The sequence below is a fragment of the Schistocerca cancellata genome, chromosome 2 (genome assembly GCF_023864275.1).
Source record: "Schistocerca cancellata isolate TAMUIC-IGC-003103 chromosome 2, iqSchCanc2.1, whole genome shotgun sequence".
NCBI lineage: Eukaryota > Metazoa > Arthropoda > Insecta > Orthoptera > Acrididae > Schistocerca > Schistocerca cancellata.
Window position 1 is genome coordinate 555048807 of NC_064627.1, and position 20388 is coordinate 555069194.

The window sequence follows — 20388 nt, forward strand, 5'->3', positions numbered from 1 at the left end:
AGCTTATGTAGGATGTTGTTCCTCCTAGTTCGTATCTTGACAGCGATATTTTCCAGATGCTTCTTGATGGACAGTGTCCGACCCATGCACTCCGTCTTCAGGCCACAAGTGGCCCGTCGGGACTATTCGACCACCGCGTCGTCTTCAGCTGAGGATGCGGATAGGTGGGGCGTGCGATCAGCACACCACTCTCCCGGTCTTTGTGATGATTTTCTGTGACCGGAGCCACTACTGTTCGGTGGAGTAGCTCCTCAATTGTCCGAACCATGCAACCTGCAGATATTTTGGATGCTGATTGTGGTGAAACAGGCTATCACCGAAATGGACCTGGATTTGTCAGCCGTTCTGTTGCACAGGTCATATTTATTAGCAGAGGGAACAAACTCGATGAGTGTTTGTTACTACATCAAAAGTCTGTTATGTCAGTAACTGCAGAGCCATTACCGTGAAAGGCAGAACGTTGAATGAATTTCGGAAGCTGCTTAGAATGTGAGGAATTTAGTAGTCAGGCACAAAGTTTTATAGGGTGCTCTTTACCTTTTACAGAATGGACTGTGTCGCTGCCTTGAAAGATGCTGAGGGGAGCGAATAGTGTTCTGAGATTTCTTTAGTTAAGGTAAGATTGTCGTGCAGGGGGACTGGCAGGACGTGGTAAATCGAAGAGAGGGGAAAGCTGCTGCTTAGGTTTCTCTCATCGGGAGCTGTAGGGGACGAGCATTGACCGTAGAAAGGAACCAGAGATCTTCTTGACATTATTTCGGGTTGGTGTGATTGTAGAAAGAGATTTTACCTGCAAAGGAAACAGCACAAAAGACGGTACTACTTCAGGATTTTGAGTATTCATTAAGCTCGAAGAAAATCAGTGATGCACTGTTAAAGACGTGACGGATCGGAAGGTGTGAATTTAAATGGAAATATTTGGAAACAAAAGAACATTGTTCCCACGAAACCCTATTCGATAAATTTACAGACGCGTTCAAGGTAGAAAGTACAAAACTTCTCCATTACGGATCGTGAGAAAGAACCAGCCAAACCGTTCTGGGAAACGCATTTCGGTAGAAATAATTATGAAAAATCCACCTCGATTGCACAAATTACCTGGTGTTTACCTAGGTTTCAGCCTGGGTAACCACGCCTTCTTCAGAACAAATATAAAACAGCTTGCCTAAATAGGCATATTCAAATGCTAAAATCAACAACTACAGCGGCAAGACCCCACAATTTTTTTCCCAAATACACGGTACATATGTACAAAGTCAATAATATTACTTATCTCAACCCTGTGTGTGCTGCCTCGCCCCAGCCAGCGTATGATGGTCACAGGCTCTCCACCGAACTGAGGCACCGCAGGCTGCTCACATGCGCGGCTATCGAAATCACTGCGCATGCGCGCGGCCAGGAAACGCTCTTCTTATGCATGGGAACGGGATTACAAAGTTAACACGGATCGGGACCTAACTGATTGCCAAAAGTTGTCGCACAGGTAGAAAATCGAGCAAATGATAAAAGCGATGATGCGGGAATTAAGACATATTTAATAGCTACACACGACAAACTTTGTGCACGGGTGGTATATCAGCCACAAGCTAATATGGAGGCCTTAGAATTAAGTAGAAATTACAACTAAACTAAAAAGACAGCTTTGCTGAGTACGTTATTGTTAACGGATGAGACCGCACTAATAACATCTGCAGCAGAAACAAGCGTATCACAGGGTAAATTAACGGTGTTGCTTTCAAGCGAATTTAAATATCTTTGTCATTAATGTCTAATGTGATATGCTTACTTACATTTCTAGAGATGAGAAGATACTGAACATAACTGGTGGGTTGTTAAATTGATGTGCCAGGTGTCATCCATGCGGCTATATCTACACTCCCAGTCGTCAATCGTGCGTCGGAAGAAAGGAGTTGGTAAGTCTGTGTGAGCTCGAATGTCTCATTCCCCCTCCATGGTCCTTTCGTGACATGTTGGTGTGTCTGGTAGGAGTGTACGCTTGACAATTTTAAACAATAAACCACATCCTCATGCACATCGCCTCTCTTGTAGAGGCTACTACTGGAGTTGGATGAGCATCGTCATGAAGCTTCCGCGGTTACTAAACTTACGTGTAATGAAATGCACTGCTGCTACCCGCCAGGGTAGCCGAGAGCGCTAACGCGCTGCTTCGTGGACTCGGGTAGGCGCCCCGGCCCCGGATCGAACCCGCCCGGCGGATTAACGGCGAGGGCCGGTGTGCCGGCCAGCCTGAATGTGGTTTTTAGGCGGTTTTCCACAACCCGCTACGTGAATACCGGGCTGGTCCCCACGTTCCGCCTCAGTTAAACGCGTCGCAGGCACTTTAAACTCGTCCGCACTATTTCACGATTTACACTAGACGCAGACAGTTGGGGTACACTGATTCCGCCCTGGGGGGTACAGGGTGGCGGCAGCAAGGCCATCCGGCCATCCCTAACACTAACATTGCCAAATCCTTTGTAACCACGCCGACCCTGCGATCGCTGCGGGACTATGGCTTCAGCGAAAGAAAAAGAAATGCACTGCTGTTCTTCGCCTATTCACTGTTAGGTCCATCAGTTCTACCTGGTTCGGACTTCAGATTGACGAGCAATGTTCTGGGTACGCTGATGAGACCAAACATTCTGACCACTGCCCAACGTGGAACTAAATGCCGCCTGGTTCCGTTGCGGGCACGTGACGCGCGAAGGACATTGTATAAACAGCGCAGAGGCGAATGATTCTAGAGGCGTTAAGGGCCGCGAATAGGGTAATCTATTGACACAAGCGACTTAGATAAAGGATCGATTGTTGTGGCCCGCGCCTGGGAACTAGCATCCGTTAATGGCGAACCAACTTGGCTGATAGCATGCTGCTGTCGTGAGCATCCACGGAAAGCCGTTGAAGGACGTTGAAATCACGAATAGGGGACAAGTTGCTGGGTGTTCGCACCTCATGACAGAACGTGAAGTTGAAGGGCTTGCCAGGTGGCAGTCTGTGCTAGATCTGACGACAGAGTACAATGCAGAAGCAAGCCACAATGTTCCGGAGCACACCATTCATCGCACATTGTTGAAGATGGGACTCCGCGATAGACAACCCGTATGTGTTCACATGTTGGTTCAAAGACACCGGCAATTAAAAAAAGACAGCGGGGGACACATGCTCCTCGAAAATGGACCGTGCATCAATGGAAACATGGCGTCTTGTCAAGTAAATAATAACAATTTAGTGTGGCTCAATGGCAGTTTTTCGATCGCCGCCACATCAGCGAACTGCGTGCCTATAACCTACTCCAGTTATGCAACCGTAAAAAGGATACCTACAGTTTAAGGGGAATCCGAACTCTCGAATTTAGCTAGATTAAAGCCAAACTGAAAAATTCCGCGGCCCGACTGGGATTTGATCCGGCAGTCTCACGGTTTCTAGGCACACGTTTCACGACTAGAACAGCAGGCCAGACTTCGTTTATTGGTCGATGGTTATGTCTGGATATGCAGTCACCTAGACGGACAGCTGCTCGAAACATTCACCGCGCGACGAACACAGGCCGGTGGGGGCAATATTACGCTGTTGGTTGCATTCACCTGGGCTTCCCTGGGACCTGTGGTAAGAGTAGTAATGTCACCATGAAAGCTGTGGGCTACATGAGCTTCATTGCGCTCATTTCACATCCATTTATGCTTGATGTCTTCCCTGACCGCGATAACATCCATCAGAATAAATATCCCTGTTCAAAACCAGAATCGTGCTACAATGGTTTGAGTTGGATGACAGTGAACTGAAACTGATGCTTCGGTCACCAAATTCTACTAGTCTGAACCCAATGGAACAGATCAGGGACGCTACGGGCGACAGCTTCACCATCTACAACCCACAGGTTCGTAATGTACGGATTTGAGTGACCTGAGCGTAGACATCTGGTTCTACGTACAGGACTTACTGAAACTTCCTGGCTGATTAAAATTGTGTGCCGGACCCAGACTCGAACTCGGGACCTTTGCCTTTCGCGGGCAAGTGCTCTACCATCTGAGCCACCCAAGCACGACTCACGACCCGTCCTCACAGCTTTAATTCAGCCAGTACCTCGTCTCCTACCTTCCAAACTTCGCAGAAGCTCTCCTGCATACCTTGCAGAACTAGCACTCGCCGGCCGCGGTGGCCGTGCGGTTCTGGCGCTGCAGTCCGGAACCGCGGGACTGATACCCTCGCAGGTTCGAATCCTGCCTCGGGCATGGGTGTGTGTGATGTCCTTAGGTTAGTTAGGTTTAAGTAGTTCTAAGTTCTAGGGGACTTATGACCTAAGATGTTGAGTCCCATAGTGCCATTTGAACCAACTAGCATTCTTGGAAGAAAGGATATTGCGGAGACATGACTTAGCCATAGCCTGGGGGATGTTTCCAGAATCAGTACTTACTAAGTTAATGGCACGCAGCATAGCTGCTGCAATGGCTACCAAAATTGTAAAAGTATACTATTAAGCTGGTGGCCCCAATGTACCTGCTCATCAGTGTACGTAGTAAGATTGTTTCATAAGCTGGCTCCTTCATGGTTCAAAATGGCTCAAATGGCTCTGAGCACTATGGGACTTAACATCTGAGGTCATCAGTCCCCTAGAACCTAGAACTACTTAAACCTAACTAACCTAAGGACATCACATACATCCATGCCCACGGTACGATTCGAACCAGCGACCGTAGCGGTCGCGCGGTTCCAGACTGTAGCGCCTAGAACCGCTCGACCACTCCGACCGGCGCTCCTTCATGGATGGAGTGAACTTATTAATGAGTCTCCCAATGAAACTGTCTGGCATCTGTCTTTCCTACGATTACTTCTTTGTGGTTGTTGCACTTTCAAGAGCTCTGCGCCCGTACTCCCAGAGTTAATTAATGTGAATGTTTCCATCGATTGAGCAAAAATCGTGAGCTCATACAATAACAGATCTGCCCCCTCCCTCCTCCCCGCCCCCTATGATACGCAACACGCTACATTTGTTACAATCGGCATCTCCAGAATACAACCAGGAAGCAACAGGATAGACTGTGCAGCAGGAGAGATTAATCAACCGTGTCTCACTGGTCAGGACAATTTATCACGCGGAGGAGCGATCGAAGCCGACCAGAGTCCGCCCATAGAATGTTTTCTGAGCCGATTGTCAGCTGGTTGTTACATTGCAGAATCGCTTGCGTAGCATCGCCCCTCTGCCGCAACATTAGCCAAGCGAAGAGAAGCAAAACTTCCATGCTTGCTCAGTCTACGATACGAACAGAATGAAGCTTCAATTTGTATCGTGTAAAATGTGATCTACGTTCTAGAGTTTCGCTATGTAAATCAGATATTGAGAGTGTGTGTCAGCAAAATGTCTATCAATGACTCAACTGTATACGTTACGACTTTGAGAAAACGTCAATGAGAACCAACAAATTTGCCCCTTGGACAAAACAGATTCTGCTGTTAGCTCAAACCTCAAAACAATTCATTAGCAAAAACTGAAAGTCTCACAGTTAGATTCAGTGATCTCTCTCCTTTCACTCAACTAAAATCTATTCTGTTACGTGCTACCGAAGCGTCTGTGTTTATTTAATAAATATCACAACACACAAAAAGTAAAAAGTGATTCCATTTAGGAACCGCAAAGGCGCAACCCTGGCTTGGTGTAAAACACTGATCCGCAGTGAAATAATCAAATAACCTTACCAACATTTGGAATAAGGGGCTTCTTGGTCGTTTGTGTCGTATAGAAATACCAAAAGAAAATTCCAAAAGATTAAGCGTAGACCGCAGTCGTAGCACAATTCCATGAATGACGGACAGTCTGAATAAGCGAATGGTATTGGTCACCCAAGGTGCACAAACGAAGTAAGGAAATAAATTTAAAAAAAAAAGATATTCAGGCTGATTTTGCTCTTATAAAATTTTCTTCCAGTCACGCAGGCAATAACGGGCCCCCAACACGAGGTGCCGTCGTCGCAACTGTCATAATGGTGGAAGTCATTTGTCAATAACACCACACGTAAAGAAGAGGGTAATCTACGTCTGGTGTCATTGGTGCGCTAGAAATTCCACCTGACTGTTTGCTGAATTTTACGTGCCGCCTAAGAATGAAGTAGGATAGAAATGGAAGTCTATTAGTACCAAACGTAGACCCTAATCTGATGAAGAAATTTCTGAGGACGTACGTTAGGAGCACAACAGTGTATGGGTGTATGGTAGTGAAATATAGACTGTGGGAAAACCAGAAAAGAAGAGAATCGAAGCATTTGAATCGTGGTGCTACAGGATAATGGTGAAAACTGATAAGGCAAGGAATGAGAGTTCTCCACAGAATCGACGAGCAAGTAATACATGGAAAACGCTCAGAAAAAGGAGTGACAGGACGGAAGGGCATCTTTTGAGACATCAGAGAATAATTTCGTTACTAGACGGAGGTGTAGAGGGTAAAATCTGTAGCAGAACACAGATTGGACTACATCCAGAAAATAATTGAGGATGTAGGTTGCAGTTACTCCTCTGAGATGAAAAGATTGGCACAGGAGAGGAATTCGTGGCGGGCCCATGAAACCAGTCGGAAGAGGGTGGGGGGAGAGGGAAAGAGGAGAAGGGGAGAGAGAGAGAGAGAGAGAGAGAGACGGGGAATGGGTGTGAGCGTGAGGGTCATTCTCGCTCGTCGCCACCCCCATTCCGCCTGCGTCTCCGCCCCCCTCCCTCCTCCTCCATTCACGAACAGCGCGTGGGAAGAAACATGTCTGTAACTCCCCATGCGAGCTCTACTTTCTCTGATTTTCTCATCGCGGCCATTTAGCGGGACGTAAGTGGGAGGAAATAATTCGTTGGCTCACTCTTCTTGGAACCCACGCTCGGAATGTCATCGGCAATCTCTCTCTCTCTCCCTCTCTCTCTTTCTTTCTTTCTCTCTTTCTCTCTCTCGCTCGTTCGCTCGCTGTCTCCTCTGTTAAACGAATCCGATAATGATATCCGAGTGATGAGTAGTAAATAAGAATCAGTCGAACGAATGTTTCCAAACCACTTCTTTCGCAAATGTATGTTATGTTAACCGGAGACCTAGAAACGACGGAGAGGTCCGTCCCCGCCGCAGCCGCAGTGGTCCACAACACAACAGGCTACAGCGGTCCACTTCACTCCTCCGCCGCCCTACACCGAACCCAGGGTTATTGTGCGGTTCGGCCCCCGGTGGACCCCCCCCCCCCCCCCCAGGGAATGTCTCACACCAGACGACTGTAACCCCCATGTTTCCGTGGTAGAGTAATGGTGGTGTATGTGTCCGTGGAGAACTTGTTTGTGCAGCAATCGCCGACATAGTGTAGCTGAGGCGGAATAAGGGGAACCAGCCCGCATTTGTCGAGGCAGATGGAAAACCGCCTAAAAACCATCAACAGACTGGCCAGCTCACCGGACCTCGACAAAAATCCGCCGGGCGGATTCGTGCCGGGGACCGGCGCTCCTTCCCACCCGGAAACCCGTGCGTTAGACCGCACTGCCAACCAGGCGGGCTCCTGGCATATACTTTCTATACTAGTATTTTAATGTGGTCATTCCACTTTAGGTCGTTCCAGATGGTAACTCTTAGGTATTTCAAGGCAGTTACTGGTCCCAGAGATTTATTTCCTGTAGTGTAATCACTATCTCCGCTTATGTATACACAAGATAAAACAATCAACTCATATTCCAGGCAGGACTAGGGAAAACATAACATGATATGACCTGCGACATTTAAATCTAGGGCTACCGATCCTAATGTCTGTTGTGGTCGATTACAGGCAGATTCATTCAGTAGGTATCATCTGCAGTTCTGCCTCTTGTCACAAAGAAGCCAGTCTACAATGCTATTACCGTTTTCGATGAACTTGCCGAATGATAACAAAATGGAAAAAAAGTGTTTAAAGTGCTCAAATAATGAAACAATTTGTGGTTCGTGGTTTGCTTGCCTCTGAAAGTATACTTACAGACCAAATTATAAGACTGTAGACTGCGTCTCTACTCTGACTGGTTAGTTAAGAAGTGCAAGGCCATTCCCGAAAGAGTCCACCTCTTAAAACGACTTCCCTTTGCGTTTTAATTAAAACAAAGTAAGATCAAGAAATGATATTTTACTATAAAAATACAGCGACCACCCACTTTTTTAATGCGTTTTATTTATGCCAATATGCATTTCGGGTTTGCACCCATCTTCAGCTGGCAAATTACATGTATCTTCAGTATCTACTGTGGTACAATCTCGACAGCTGTTTGGATGCTGCAGCTGGTCTGTGCAAAAGCAACGATTCCAATCATTTACTTCAATTTCTCGAGTTTAAAGTTACACACTATCAGTTGTTCATTTTACTTACATTCTCCTCTCCTTGTTTTTTCTTGTTCAAGAAACTCGCGAAATTTAAGTAAATGATTGGAATCGTTGCTTTTGAACAAGAAGAAACAGGGAGAGGAGAATGTAAGTAAAATGAACAACTGACAGTGTGTAACTTTAAACTCGCAAAATTGAAGTAAATGATTGGAATCGTTGCTTTTGCACAGGCCAGCTGCAGCATCCAAACTGCTGTCGATATTGTACCATTGTAGAAACTGAAGATACATGTAATTTGCCAGCTGAAGATGGGTGCAAACCCGAAATGCATATTGGCATAAACAAAACGCATTAAAAAGTGGCTGGTCGCTGTATTTTTATAGTAAAATATCATTATCCACGGCCACGGAGCTCAACAGTCCAAATAAAATGAACAAATTGTTATTGAGATCAAGAAATTCTCTCTGTGCATCACACAACTAAGATTACAAACACGAGATTCAACAAAACAGTATGACCACGCTGGTCCTAAAGGACAATTTATACGAATATGAACTGATGTACAGCAGCACTGATTGCCGATTTTCCAGTTAGCTACGTGAAGTTGACCTCATAATGCGCTCCCACTCCAGTACACTTGAACACAGATTTGAAGACGCTCATCACTAATCGAAACCAACAATCAGATCTTACTTTTGCGAGCAAAGACTGGGACGAAGAATCATCGTTAAAGAGGAGCCGGTAGTACCTGCATGGAGAAGGATTTTTCAGATCGGAAACCTGGTATGGTGACTTTCGAATAAAAGATTATATGACGCTGGCTAGTGTTCCTACGTTGCAATCCGTGTCCTTGTCCTACAGCCATACTTCCTCAACATGTCTGGTGTTTATAAAGATTTACGTTTCTGTATTAAACTGATGGATCCTGTATATGATGGTTCAGTCTCAATGAGCTTACGTAGCTTTATTATTTCCACGCCTTTATCTACACTCTGTAAGACATGTTGTCGGCATGTGGCGGAAGACACATCTAGTACAACTAAACTTTCTCTCCATCCCTGTGCCATTCGGGTACGATGCTTGGGTATAGCAACTGTTGGTAAACTTCCGTATCAGTTCCAGTTTTTTCTGATTTTTCTCGTCGAGGACATTTCGGGAGGTATAAAAGCGAGAAAATAACACGTGGCGCAACCCTTCAAACGTAAGCTAACGTGATGCACAATGCCTATCTTGTTGTGTCTGCCAGTGGAAGTTTTGTTTGCTCTTTACGATTAAGGCGTATATGGCTAAGAGTTTTCAGTCATGAGACTTAGTCTCGAAACTGGTTACGACAAAACAGTCAACTAAACTTCGCGATAAGGCTCTAAGGATCCAGACGGAGATAGAGGGTTAGTCGCAGTTGAGAGAAATTCGTAAAAGAAATTGAGATTTACATATGTCATGCTATCAGTCCAAGAAGAATAATAGCAAAAACCTCCGCAGATTTGATATCAGCTAGACGATATAAAATCGAAGTGTGTACTCAAAATTCAGTATTAGGCAAACACTAGGATTGTGAACACAGATCTGCGTTTTAGGGCCATGCGAGTGTGTGAATGGGGAATGCGGTTTCTTTCAGCCTAAATCTTGATAATGATTTTCTTAGTGGTGGATATTTCAGTTTCTGTCTGTTTCACTCAGCTTCGTGTGGTTAGCTGATTCTGATTTATGGACTCAAGAACAGTGTTGGCTTTCTTGTTGGTAGCAGGTACAGTCAGCATATGAATGGGCGACTTTGCTGGATGGAATTTTTTTTAGCTGCCGGTCACCCGCAGTTTCATTCATGAGGTCCAAAAGCTGTTAAGTAAGGTACACTGTGATAAATGTGACTTGTAGTTTTGTGGGATCCCTAGCCAATTTCTGGATTCTGTCTTAGTTATTCTCCGATAGTTACTGAAAAATGTCGAAATTTATATACGTAAAAACGTAAAACACCGTTTGAAAGAAGAGTGGTCACGAAATACTACTCCCTCCCTCCCTCTCTCGCTCCTTCCTCCCCCCCTCCCCTAATCCCTCTCCTTGCATTTCCGCCTGTGGCGCGCGCGGTGCTGACTCCGTGTTGTGTTATCTGTGGCGGTATGGAGAAGTCTGTCGGATAGCTTACGAGCCGCTACTTCTCATTGAAGCAGGTCGTCAATTGCCCTCGCGAGGCCAAATGAACCCAGTTCCTGTTCTCCGGCAAAGGAAAAGTTCTTTATACTATAGCGAGTCCGAACAAGTTTAGCTGTTGAAGATTTATTTCCTCTAATATCCGGTTGACAAGATAGCGAGACCTTGTTTTTTTTTATCTCGAAAGAGAGAAGAAAACAGAAATTTAAATGAAGCAGTGTGTAGGGCGATGGCTCAATTAAGTGCCAGACAATGGATCGAAAAGTCTCGGGCTCGATCCTCGGTAAGTCCAACGATTTTTTGTCACTTATCATTTCTTTCACATCTGCCAGTCTTTGCTAATATGAAAACTCCGAGTTGCATTTTTTGAAAGTCTCCCTATAACTATAAAGGATCGGAGGAAGGCAGCGTCATACCACATGAAATAAGACCATGTCTAATAGAGCACTGTGGTGTTAAAGACAGTCTCCTTGTTGGTGACAGCTTCACCTTCATAAAAAGGGTCACAGAAGAAATTCGGTGTTAGGTGCAGGTGTAGTCAGCGTAAAGTAATCTTCAGTCGGGGGCGAGTTAGCTACCGTTGATGTGGAGCTGTAAGAGTTTTGTCACGTCACTTCCTGTTACTTCACGTTGAAGCGCCACTGCCTCGCGTGAAGTACAAAATGTCTTGCGACAACTATGTACCAAAAAATGACGATAAGTTGCATAATTAATACAGATCCAGATGGTATTGAATCCTTTATTGTGCTTGTGACGCGTTTCGTCGGGTGTCCTGGTAACAGTAACAAAGAGAACTGCAAATAAGACCGTACGATACAATATAGCTTTACCAAAGAGATGAGGTTTAATAAATCTGAAATGAAATCACTTGTACACATATATAGAGAAATTGAGTGAAGTTTTTCACCGAAGCATCATGTGAGGGGGATAAACTTTATTACCTTTGGTGAGAGACTTGGCAGCTATTCCAGAACACAGCAGGCTTCGGGCAAAATGTGAAATAATGCAAGTGGTTGCTAAATATAAGCTACTGACTTCTACGACTGTGCATCAGCGAGGTTATGCAAACTTTGCAGGACCCGTGACATAATAATGTGATGTTACTCCAGTTGCCTTTTACCCACCCCAGCAGTTTTCCACAAACGCCTTTGAAACGGATTACCCAGCTCCCCCAGTTATGGTAAATAGCGCTTACACACAAGGTTCCTCTCCGCCCGCTCCAGAAACTGAAAACCAGTCTGATAATTCTGAGCCCTTTAAAAACACTTCATACTTGGTTAACACGCATAATTCTTCAACTATTATACCAATCAGAAAAAGTTGCATGGCATTAGCTTCTATTGTGTTAACTGACATTTATATTTATGACAAATAACTCATTAAAAATCTAGTAAAATGTTCCACGTTTCTGCAACAAAGAAGTTTGTCTTGCAACCACCTCAGAGTAACAGACACCCTCTCTACCACTGTTATTAGCTTCATGTTGGCACCAATCAACCGAAAGAATGATTTCAGTATTGCACAGAGTTCATCGCATAAAGTTAATGACATAAGATTGAAATTTCTCAAGATATGCTCGCAATTTCCCATGACGGCAATGAAAAGCTCATAATCTTAATCGAGAACTAATTATTGGGTGGCGCCAATGCTTTGTCTATCTTTACTGTATTTTGCATTTCTTCTTAACAACTGCAGCAGCGTCAACTACTTCCTCTACAGTAAACATTTTGTTGCTGATATTCTAGAGACAACAGGCCAACAGGCAGAAGTTCAGGCCGGCCGATGTGGCCGAGCGGTTCTAGGTGCTTCAGTCTGGAACCGCGCGACTGCTACGGTCGGCGGTTCGAATCCTGCCTCGGGCATGGCTGTGTGTGATGTCCTTAGGTTAGCTAGGTTTAAGTAGTTCTAAGTTCTGGTGGAGCGGGCACGGTAGCTCAGCGTGTTCGGTCAGAGAGCCGGTTAGCCTCTGTAATAAAAAACTGAGTGGAAGGATCAACCACCGAACTTGAAGGTGACGTCCGCAACGATCATAACGATCATAACGAACAAACAAAAAAAAAGTGGGCTAATGACCTCAGATGTTGAGTCCCATAGTGTTCAGAGCCATTTCAACCATTTTTTGATCAGAAGTTCTTTTTGGGTAAATTGAAGGTGGAGAGGGGAAGAAAGGACAGGGGAGGGATCACTGCTGTCCTTGAAGTTGCGATAACACTGTGTCCCGGATAGCGCAGTGATTACCACACCTGCCTAGTAAGCCGGAGATCCCGAGTTCGAATCTCGATCCGGTACGCATTTTGTCTCGTCGCTGCCGATTGCGGGTAATGTCCCAGTGCAGTTGACAGCAATGATCCCTCTCCTTTCATTTCCTTTTTGTTCCCCTCTCCACCTACAATTTGCATATAATATATAAGAGTTGCGGATACTGCCACACATATCTTTTTAGGTACCACGTGACAGCTGCAGAGGGCGGTATGTCGGCTGTGTACACCGAAGACCGGCGCAAAAAGCGGCTCACTGCATCTAGATGCACGGCCTCCCGTGTGGAGGGCACTCTCTCTCCCGTGTGCATCGACTCTTCTAACATAGGATATGGAAGTTATTACACTACTGGCCATTAAAATTGCTACACCAAGAAGAAATTCAGATGATAAACGGCTATTCATTGGACAAATATATTATACTAGAACTGACATGTGATTACATTTTCACGCAATTTGGGTGCATAGATCCTGAGAAATCAGTACCCAGAACAACCACCTCTGGCCGTAATAACGGCCTTGATACGCCTGGCCATTGAGTCAAACAGAGATTGGATGGCGTGTACAGGTACAGCTGCCCATGCAGCTTCATCACGATACCACAGTTTATCAAGAGTAGTGACGGGCGTATTGTGACGAGCCAGTTGCTCGGCCACCATTGACCAGACGTTTTCAATTGGTGAGAGACCTGGAGAATGTGCTGGCCAGGGCAGCAGTCGAACATTTTCTGTATCCAGAAAGGCCCGTACAGGACCGGCAACATGCGGTCGTGCATTATCCTGCTGAAATGTAGGGTTTCGCAGGGATCGAATGAAGGGTAGAGCCACGGGTCGTAACACATCTGAAATGTAACGTCCACTGTTCAAAGTGACGTCAATGCGGACAAGAGGTGACAGAGACGTGTAACGAATGGCACCCCATACCATCAAGCCGGGTGATACGCCAGTATGGCGATGACTAATACACGCTTCCAATGTGCGTTCACCGCGATGTCGCCAAACACGGATGCGACCATCATGATGCTGTAAACAGAACCTGGATTCATCCGAAAAAATGACGTTTTGCCATTCATGCACCCAGGTTCGTCGTTGAGTACACCATCGCAGGCGGTCCTGTCCTTGATGCAGCGTCATGGGTAACCGCAGCCATGGGCGCCGAGCTGATAGTGCATGCTGCTGCAAACGTCGTCGAACTGTTCGTGCAGATGGTTGTTGTCTTGCAAACGTCCCCATCTGTTGACTCAGGGATCGAGACGTGGCTGCACGATCCGTTACAGCCATGCGGATAAGATGCCTGTCATCTCGACTGCTAGTGGTACGAGGCCGTTGGGATCCAGTACGGCGTTCCGTATTACCCTCCTGTACTCAACGATTCCATATTCTGCTAACAGCAACGCGAGCAGCAATGTCGCGGTACGGTAAACCGCAATCGCGATAGGCTACAATTCGACCTTTATCAAAGTCGGAAACGTGATGGTACGCATTTCTCCTCCTTACACGAGGCTTCACAACAATGTTTCACCAGGCAACGCCGGTCAACTGCTGTTTGTGTATGAGAAATCGGTTGGAAAGTTTCATCATGTCAGCACGTTGTAGGTGTCGCCACCGGCGCCAACCTTGTGTAAATGCTCTGAAAAGCTAATCATTTGCATATCACAGCATCTTCTTCCTGTCGGTTACATTTCGCGTCTATAGCACGTCATCCTCGTGGTGTAGCAATTTTAATGGCTAGTAGTGTCTTTATGTATACTACAGAGAGAACTGCATGACTAGGATATGGACAACGGAGGAAATTGGCGCTTTTAAAGAGTTAACGTAAGACGTCAACACGCGTCTATTTTCGTAAACAAACTGTGTGGTTTGTGTGCCAGGTGAACCAGACAGCTGTCGTTGGAGAGCGCTACAGTCGCAAATCGCGTTAACCGGCACGTCCCAACTGATGCGGGCGCTGCGTCTCCTCGAGGCTGGATTTCCCGTGCGCGACTACGTCAGCCGTAGGTGGCTCATCCGATGTAGCGACGGCTTAAGTGTGGGCCCTCGACGGCAAAAAAATTGGTAAGACGGTCAGTGGGCATTGGCGTGGAAGCGGACACGCGGAGAATGTGGCGCGGATTTAGTGCGTGCGGAGCGGCTGCAGCCGCGTGGAATGCCAGCAGACCAGTTCCGCGGCGGAATCTGCTGAAAAAGTGTCAACACGAGGAGCGGCACACCGCGGCACGCGTGCCCACTGGCTGCCTGCCGCCTCGTACCGGCTGCGCAGCTCGCCGCGTGCTTCCACGTTGCTGCTGGTCAGGGAACTCGGTGGTGGGCACGGACCTCCGTCACATCTGCCAGCTGAGGGCGGCGGCCCAGCTTCAGTGCGCTGTCTGGTCTGACCAGTCAAGAGGAGGCCTGAACCACGGCCGCCTGTATTAGAGGCCGCAGTCGTCAAGCTGACAACGTCGTAGCCTGTGACGTCAGTAGGCCGGCTAGCGTGACCAGCTAGGCCGAGACTGAAGTTTAGATTTCGTCGAATGGAGACGATGTGTCAGATATAAATACGCAATCACTTTTTTTTTTTGTAGATTTGGTCCCTATAAATAACACAGTAACCTAGAAAAGCTAATTTCTCGCAGTATTACGCCGACTTTATGTCGGAATTACGCATTTTATTCTCGTTTCCTTGCAACGATGAACTTTTCAATAACTCACATGTGCTTCATATTATGACGTTTCTTACCCGAGATTCGGAGATACAAGTTCAGCAAACAATTTTGTGAGTTGCCTACTAACATTATTTGCAGACTTGCAATTATTTCAGTCTGTTATTTGAAATGTATTATCATGTTCCTTCCTATATAAATGACAAACATCTTCTTGGAGGCTTCACCTTACTTAAATACGATGGTAACCCAGGGAATATTTTTGGCACAGCTTCTGGTAAAAGCTGGCCTTTGACGAGGGAACTCGTGACAGTTCCCATCAGAATCCTTGTAAATCTCCACTCTTGATACGTCACTTTCTTCAAAATGTTTAATGCAAACAACACTTCCATTTGATGGAGTCGAGTCCTTCCTGGGGATATTTCTTGTCCATCGTTTTCTGTTTTCCTCTTCAGCAGGGAATCTGAACACTGAGATGTAACCCTCTTCATTGCTGGATTTGTAGTTGCTGTTGCAACCAGGAACACAACATTTTTTCTGGCATCTGCAAATAGAATGATGCATTAATTGCTAACATCTTAAATCAAAATACTATTATGTAAAAATAGCAAATGAGAATTTGAGTGGACTGGTTTTTTTCTACTGCTTGGACATCACGAAACACAAGTCTACAATAGAATCAAATGTGTAGAAATATTCATAATATTAACACAAAATCACTTAGGAGAAGATTCTGATACTATTAGACGAAAGTCGTTCACGTAGCACACTTGCACATATACATGTAAAAACACTACAAACTTCACAGAATTGTATACTTACATTGTGTTATATCTTCTACTGTAGTCAAGACTACCTGCTATAATTTTTGCAGAGTCCAGTATAGCATAATTACACTGTAATTTCGGATAAAACAGACACCGCGAAAGTACGTAAACAACTGCTTCCGTTCGCTACCTTATAGCCACAGCCATGCGGTAGGCCTTAACGTAACGTTGCCACATTTCAGTCCTCCGGCCTTTAATACAGGCGGCCGTGCCTGAACACAGCCCTGCCAAAGGGAGGTGCAGAGGAGGCCGTCGGCCTACACACACATCCCGAAGCAAATTTTAGTAAAAGCTGCAACTTGCTCACGTAGTGCTTAATTTTTTTTCACGGTTGCTATCAGTTACCACACAAGAAAGTCTCTAAGCGGCTAGCCAAGTTACAGGCACGCACAGTAAACACTCGGCACACGTACCGAGCGTTGAACGTGCCGAGTGTCTGACGTCATAGCGTCGTTGGGAAGTCCTTCCGAACGCGCAGAACAGTATCTAGCATGTCAGATATTCTGAACGTGCGGTTGAACGTTAACCAAAGAGATGGAAGAACGCCACCTAGGTCATACGCACGCCATTTTCCTTCCGTCCAGAAGTGTGAGGTACCATATTGGCTTCAGCTGAAGTCCGTATATATACAGGATGGTCCATTGATAGTGACCGGGCCAAATATCTCACGAAATAAGCATCAAACGAAAAAACTACAAAGAACGAAACTCGTCTGGCTTGAAGGGGGAAACCAGATGGAACTATGGTTGGCCCGCTAGATGGCGCTGCCATAGGTCAAACGGATATCAACTGCGTTTTTTTTTAAATAGGAACCCCCATTTTTTATTACATATTCGTATGCACGTAAAGAAATATGAATATTTTAGTTGGACCACTTTTTTCGCTTTATGATAAATGGCGCTGTAATAGTCACAAACGTATAAGTACGTGGTATCACGTAACATTCCCCCAGTGCGGACGGTATTTGCTTCGTGATACATCACCCATGTTAAAATTTAGCGTTTACCAACTGCGGAAAAGGTCGATATCATGTTGATGTATGGCTATTCTGATCAAAATGCCCAACGGGCGTGTGCTATGTATGCTCCTCGGTATCCTGGACGACATCATCCAAGTGTCCGGACCGTTCGCCGGATAGTTAAGTTATTTAAGGAAACAGGAAGTGTTCAGCCACATGTGAAACATCAGCCACGACCTGCAACAAATGATGATGCCCAAGTAGATGTTTTAGCTGCTGTCGCGGCTGATCTGCACTTCAGTAGCAGACAAATTGAGCGACAATCGGGAATCTCAAAAACGTCGGTGTTGAGAACGCTACATCAACATCGATTGCACCCGTACCATATTTCTATGCACCAGGAATTGCATGGCGACGTCTTTGAACATCGTGTACAGTTCTGCCACTGGGCACAAGAGAAATTACGGAACGATGACAGATTTTTTGCACGCGATCTATTTAGCGACGAAGCGTCATTCATCAACAGCGGTAAAGTAAACCGGCATAATATGCACTATTGGGCAACGGAAAATCCACGATGATGGCTGTGACAAGTGGAACATCAGCGACCTTGGCGAGTTAATGTATGGTGCGGCATTATGGGAGGAAGGATAGTTGGTCTCCATTTTATCGATGGCAATCTAAATGGTGCAATGTCTGCTGATTTCCTACGTAATGTTCTACCGATGTTACTACAAGATGTTTCACTGCATGACAGAATGGCGCTGTGCTTCCAACATGATGGATGTCCGTCACGTAGCTCGCGTGCAGTTGAAGCGGTATTGAATAGCATATTTCATGACAGGTGGATTGGCCATCGAAGCACCATACAATGGCCCGCACGTTCACCGGATCTGACGTCCCCGGATTTCTTTCTGTGGGGAAAGTTGAAGGATATTTGCTATCGTGATCCACCGACAACATCTGACAACATGCGTCAGCGCTTTGTCAATGCACGTGCGAACATTACGGAAGGCGAACTACTCGCTGTTGAGAGGAATGTCGTTACACGTATTGTCAAATGCATTGAGGTTGACGGACATCATTTTGAGCATTTATTGCATTAATGTGATATTTACAGGTAATCACGCTGTAACAGCATGCGTTCTCAGAAATGATATGTTCACAAAGGTACATGCATCACATTGGAACAACCAAAATAAAATGTTCAAACGCACCCACGTTCTGTACTTTAATTTTAAAAAAACCACTGTTACCAACTGTTCGTCTAAAATTGTGAGCCATATGTTTGTGACTATTACAGCTCCATCTATCACAAAGCGAAAAAAGTAGTCCAACTAAAACATTCATATTTCTTTACGTACTACACGAATATGTAATAAAAAATGGGGGTTCGTATTTTAAAAAACGCAGTTGATATCCGTTTGACCTACGGCAGCGCCGTCTAGCGGGCCAACCATAGCGTCATCTGGTTTCCCCCTTCAAGCTAGACAAGTTTCGTTCTTTGTAGTTTTTTCATTTGACGCTTATTTCGTGAGATATTTGGCCCCGTAACGATCAATGGACCACCCTGATACAGGCCCCTGCCAAAGGGCGGTGGAGAGGAGTATATGCCAGTTTCTGAGCACTAGCAAACTGGAGAGATCTCGAAAACCCACCGTTATTTGTATGATTCGTTGTAATAAAATGACAAGAAACGTCATATTCGTGGTAAAAGAATTGTTGTAACTTGCGGATGATGAGAGTAGGCCATTTGAAGCGAACAGCATGTTGAGGATCCATTAAAACACATTGTTCTTGGTAGAATTCGTTATAATTAAATTTCAGTTAGTAATATAGCTACAGTTACAGCTTTCAGGGCATGGTAACAAGCTAGATATGAATTCTCAACATACGACGCCACGGTACGGTAACGGGTATCGTTACAGTTTCAAAGAGTAAATTCGAAGAGTTGGTGGGTCGCATCCCACTTAACTCACACATTTTTTCTTGTAACCTTCTCTTTTTTAACATATTCTGATACTTTCTTATTAGTTTAATATAAGTACAAGGGTGGTCTGAAAAGTTCTCGGAACAGAATAGAAAAAAAGTACTTACATCACTGAAACTTCTTTTATCTTTCAATGTAGTCTCCTTGCAGGTTAATGCAGTTGGTCCAACGATATTCCATCGCCTTGATCTCATCTCGAAAATGAGTTTCCTCCAGGCCTGCAAAATAGTTGTCGACTCCGGATATCAGTTCTCGTTTGAAGTGAATCTTCGTGCACCAAGAAAAATTTTCAATTTTGGGAGGAGATGGAAGTCTGACGGAGCCATATCAAGTGAATAATGCGGGTGTGGCTGCAATTCATACATTAGTTCATGTAATTTTGCCATCTCGACGGCACATGTGTGCGCATTTTCTTGATGGAAGATGACTTTCTTCCTTGCTAAACCTGCCCTTTCTTCGCGTGTCTTTTGTTGCAATTTGTCCAGGAGGTTAGCACATTATTCTCCAGTAGTTGTTTGCCCATTGGGGAGATAATCTACAAACAGAATCCCCTTCGCATCCCATAACACTGATAGCTGCCATCTGGTTTCTGTACAAATTGTAAATAGCTGTTCGCTCCCTGTATTTTACCCCTACCACCTTTAGAATTTGAAAGAGAGTATTCCAGTCAATATTGTCAAAAGCTTTCTCTAAGTCTACAAATGCTAGAAATGTAGGTTTGCCTTTCCTTAATCTATTTTCTAAGATAAGTCGTATGGTCAGTATTGCCTCACGTGCTCCAACATTTCTGCGGAATCCAAACTGATCTTCGCTGAGGTCGGCGTCTACCAGTTTTTCCATTCGTCTGTAAAGAATACGCGTTAGTATTTTGCAGCTGTGACTTAGTAAACTGCCTGAATTAAAAATCTATTTACTAAGTTATCAGTTAATCGAATTTGTATGGGTTCCTTTAAAATAGAACACCAGAAGGAAGAGATGGATGTTAGAATCTTTGCGTCACTGTAGTTCATCGAATGATCCGTATCTGTAAAATGCTCTGCCATAGCTGCCTCTTCAGGCTGTAGTAAGCGTGTATATCTTCGGTGTTCCACGCACCTCTCATGAACGGTGCGTGTTGTCTGTCCTATATATAACTTACCACAATGTCCTCAAGGAATGTGATACACACCCACCTTACGAAGCAGTAAATCTCCATTAAAGAACCGAGGAAGGTTGCAGTCTTCGTAGGAGGCCAGATGATCACGTCAGCATGGTGTTTCTTAAGAAT